General features: G+C 35.1%; 1 pseudogene; it reads right to left on the bottom strand.

The window, feature by feature from the left end:
* Positions 1-4,016: 4,016 nt before the first annotated feature.
* LOC121171860 lies at positions 4,017-4,111 on the bottom strand (annotated as a pseudogene).
* Between the last annotated feature and the right edge of the window lie 601 nt (positions 4,112-4,712).

Genomic DNA, 4,712 nt, shown 5'->3' with positions numbered 1-4,712 from the left:
TATCAACGTTTAGTGAATATTTGTCAGCTTCTTGTACAAAACTACATGTTCATTTTATTATACCTCCATTAATAATCTGGTCTTTTTTCCCAGCACAATTACTACCTTGCATTGAAAGACAAAAATATGATCCCACAAGAGGTGGTAACTGTAGAAAATGTATCATAAATCTTAAGAAATTATAGAAATGCCAGGTTACATATTATAATCATCATCATGACACTAACATTATTAAACCAATTTCAGTTTAATAAAAATGCAATTTGCAGTCTTTTTTCAATTTAAACTAACACATAAAATTTGTACCACTGAGGTTATTTAAAATGATTTATGGAATATTGAATTTGAGGAAATATTGAAGTTGGTACAAATAGTTCTTAAAAACTATGCATAACTTTGTTTTATAATGTGAATTCCCATGAGCTTTTAGGACACCAATCATTTGCGTGTTTTATAAAAAAAAATGGGCAAAATCCTCTCCTTTTCAACACGAATAGATAATAAAGGAATTATGTTCAATACAATAAGTAATACATAGAAAGAAAAATCTCACCTTATCTAATTTATATGTGAATCCCAAAGAATGAATGCATACAAAAAAAGTAGAGTGATTACAATTATCGTGAGTCAATTAAAAAATTATATTTTAAATACTTCAAGACAGAACAGGGTGTTAAAACTAAATGTAAGGGCAATAAAAAATAGTGCTGATCTTGAAAAAAGAGTAATAATACTACAGACATCAAATTCGGTAATTTCAAAGTAGAATACAAATTGACTTTAATTAAAATGATGTGGCACTGACAAAAGTATAATGAACAAAATAGAGAAGCTAGAAGTAAACCAACACGTGTGTTGTCGGCTGTTCTTCAACAAAGGTGCCGAAAATACCCGCTGAAGAAAGAATAATCTCTTCTACACATAATGCTGGGAAAATTGGTATTTATGGATGACAGAATTAAATTGTATCCTTATATTACACCATATATAAAAATAAACTAAAAATGGCAAAATACTTAATACAAGATCTAAATCTGTCAAATTCCTAAAAAAAACATAGTTAAGAATTTTTACAAGATGAGGTCTTTGCAATTATTCCTTACTTATCTCACCAAAAACAAAAGCAAATGAAAAAAAAAATATGCGGGAGAATGTCCAATCAAAAGCCTACAGAGAAAAGAAAATAATAAACCATAAAAATGCAGCTTAAAATGAGGGGATATATTTCTGAAGCATTATATATATAATATATGTAATAAAGCATTATATATAATATATGTATTATATATAATAAAGAGTTAATATCCATAATCTATAAGGAATTCACGCAGCTTAATAGCAAAGAAAAAATTGATGTGTTATTGTGCAAAATACCTGAATAAATGATTTTCCAAAGAATTGTTAACTAGCATTTGAATAAACAATGAAACTCAGCATCAATAATCATCAACAGGGAAATGCAAATGAAAATAAGCTCATACCTGGTAGATGATTGTAAGTTATAAAATGACTAGAACAATAATAGTAAGTGTTGGCAAAGCTGTAGAGAATTTGGAGTGTTTCTTATTTGCTGGAGAGGATGTGAAACGGTGCAACCAATATGGAAGATGGTATAATGACTCTTCAAAAAACAGTATTAGCATACAATTCAGCAATTCCTTTTCTGAGTATTTATCTAAACAAACTGAAAGCAGAATCTCAAAAGATGTTTGGACTCTCACCTTCGTTGCAGCATTATTTGCAGAAACCAAATGAGGAAACATACCAAAACACCATTAATAGATGAATGAGTAAATGTACCACATTATCTTTGCAATGGAGTATAAAAGTAAGAAATAAAGGGGCCATTTCCGTGACTCAACAGGCTAATCATCTACCTTGGCATTCTATGTAGGGGTCCGTTCATGTCCTGGCTGGCTGGCTCCACTTCCCTTCCAGCTCCCTGCTTGTGGCCCGAGAAAGCAGCAGAGAATGGGCTAATACTTGGGATTCTACATCCATGTGGGAGACACAGAAGAAGCTCCTGCTTGCATCTTTAAACGAGCTCAGCTCTGACATTTGCACCATTTGGGATGTGAACCAGTGTATGGAAGACCTTCTCTGTGGCTGCAGGCAGTTTGTGAAAAAAACAACAGCGTGACTTGATGAAGAAGAGCAGGACAGACTGCCTGTAATTCCGAGTTCACAGATGGCTGTGCTGAAGACCAAGGTCAAACTCTTTAGGCATTCATCTGAAAGTGGACAAGAGTCTGAGACCAAGGTCAAGGCCCGTGGGCAAAGATCCATAGCTGGGCAGTGGTCCAAAGCTACAGGACTGTGTTTTTTAAGATATCCTTGAGGATGTAACTATCAATGTTCGTGCCACATCAATTTTTGCAATTTGACTCTCGAAGCAATTCAATAAAAGACGGGGCAGCAAGCCTTCGATTTCGACCTCCTTCCTCAGAGAAGGGGTCTTCCCTCTAGCTACTTGTTTTCATAGTCTTTATCTTGTGTCTGTCTCATTTCTCATTTTCTCAATTGGATATCACCCCTCTCAAACCTTCGTTGTGCTGCGTTGCTCAGGGTATCTATCTTTTCTCCCCGTGTAAAAATCTATTTTTGAAATAAAAATAGGTATGTATTTTCAAAAAGTCAAAAATATAGATGAATTAAATTATTAATCTCAGGTTCAACCTAAGATATTCATACAATAAATCTGAAAAGTTTGAGATTGGGACAGAATCTGCATTTTACAGGCATTCAGATAATTGTGCAGACTTAAACATAGTAGTTTCTTGAGATACTCTTTGATATAGAGTAAACAGAGTAAACAGCACATATTTAAAATGTATAATTTATTAAGTTTAAATATGCAAATAATACCATGCATCTATGATGAGAGTCAAGATAATGAGCATATACGCTTCCTATGTCCCTTTGTGCTCCCTTCTGACTACAGCTTCCTTCTTTCCTTGACAGCCAAATGCCTACTTTGTTCTTTAAAATTGTATATATTTAAGGTTTCTGATATAATCTATTGTGAGGTGTGTATACACACACACAAACACATAGTGACATGACCATAAAAGTCAAGTCAGTAAAAAACACCCATTATTTCATGTAGTCACCATAGTTGGCCACCATTCTCTTGTGAGGAATCCACTGAAAATTTCTTTACCAAAATTCTGCTGCACAACATATTAACTATAGTTTCTTTATGGTACATTAGACTTCTGGACTTTTGCATCCTACATAACTGCAATGTTATAACTTGCATAGCTCCTCGCTCTTTCTCCTCCACTTCAGATCAGAGACATCCAATTTTCCACGTGCTTGACTGTTACGTATTACAAGCAAAAACAGAAAACAAACAAACATAAACATCTGAAGTGTTTTATGTCTGTACCTGGTTTGTTTCATTTCACATTATAACAACTAGGTATGTCCATCCTTTTATTAAAAACAAGAATATCTACCCTTTCTGGTTTTCTTAAAACATTTATTTTTAATTTTAATTAAAATGGTAAAGTTACAGAGAGAAGGAGAGACAGAGCAAGAACAAGAGCGAGAGCAAGAGAGACAGAATCTTCCATCCACTGGCTTACTCTCCAAATGGCCACAATGGCTGAAGCTGGGCCAATCCAAATCAGAAGCCAGGAGCTTCTTCAGGATCTCCTACATGGGAGCAGGGGATCAAGGACTTGAGCTATTTTCTACTGCTTTCTCCTATCGTAGGTAGGTAGCTGAATCCGAAACAGAGCAGTCAGGACACAAAGTGGCACCCATAAGAGATACAGACACAGGCTTAGGCTACTGTGCCATAGTGTCAGCCCCAATAATTCCCCTTCTAAGGCTGAAAATCACATGGATAGATATATGTAATTCCCCATCTAGACATCCATCCACAGACACTGAGGTTGTTTCTATATTTTGGCTATCATGGAAAACACTGCAATGAACAAGGCAGAGAGGGCAGATAGCTCTACAAGGTGTTTAATTTCCATTTGGTATACATATAGAAGAGGCATTTTCTGGAACACATAGTAGTCCTTTCTGCATGTCATCCTTGCACAGGGACCATGCTAATCTCTGTATCATCCCAATTTTAGTATATGTGCTGCAGAAGCAAGCATTAGTAGTTCTTTTTTACATTTTCACATTCATTTTATTTATGAAAGAGAGAGAATATCAGTCTCCCATATATCACTCTCCCATCTACAGGTGTGTTCCCCAAGTACCTGCTATAGTAAGGGCTGGCTCAGGAACGGTTATATCCTGTACCAGAATGCCTGTGCTTGAGTTTCACTAAATTCTTAATCGTAACTTTCTGATAGCACACACCATGGTAGGTAACAATTCATGACTCCATACTTGAGTAGCTGTTACCCATGTTATGAGACTGGGACATAATTTCCAGCTCCCATCTTCAGCCTGATCCAGCAACAAATACTGTGGGCATTCAGTCAGTGAATCAACAGTTTGGAGATCTCTGTATTTGTGTCTCTCTTCCTCTCAAAATGATTTTTGAAAATAAAAATAAATAAGATATAAATCAAATTCAGGGAACGGTTTATCCTGACTCAAATTTTCTCAGCAGTGGGTTTATAAAATTAAAATAATTACCTGCTTCCAAAGAAAAACTATATAGGTTATAGGATATATATTTCACTCCTAAGGGGTGATATAGACAAGAAAAGCGAAATAATTAATTCCAAGTAGGTCCAACACCC

The sequence above is a fragment of the Ochotona curzoniae genome, unplaced genomic scaffold, assembly GCF_017591425.1.
Source record: "Ochotona curzoniae isolate NIBS_2020 unplaced genomic scaffold, NIBS_Ocur_1.0 contig_1274, whole genome shotgun sequence".
NCBI lineage: Eukaryota > Metazoa > Chordata > Mammalia > Lagomorpha > Ochotonidae > Ochotona > Ochotona curzoniae.
Note: the sequence above shows the minus strand (reverse complement) of the source record. Positions and strands in the feature narration are given on the sequence as shown.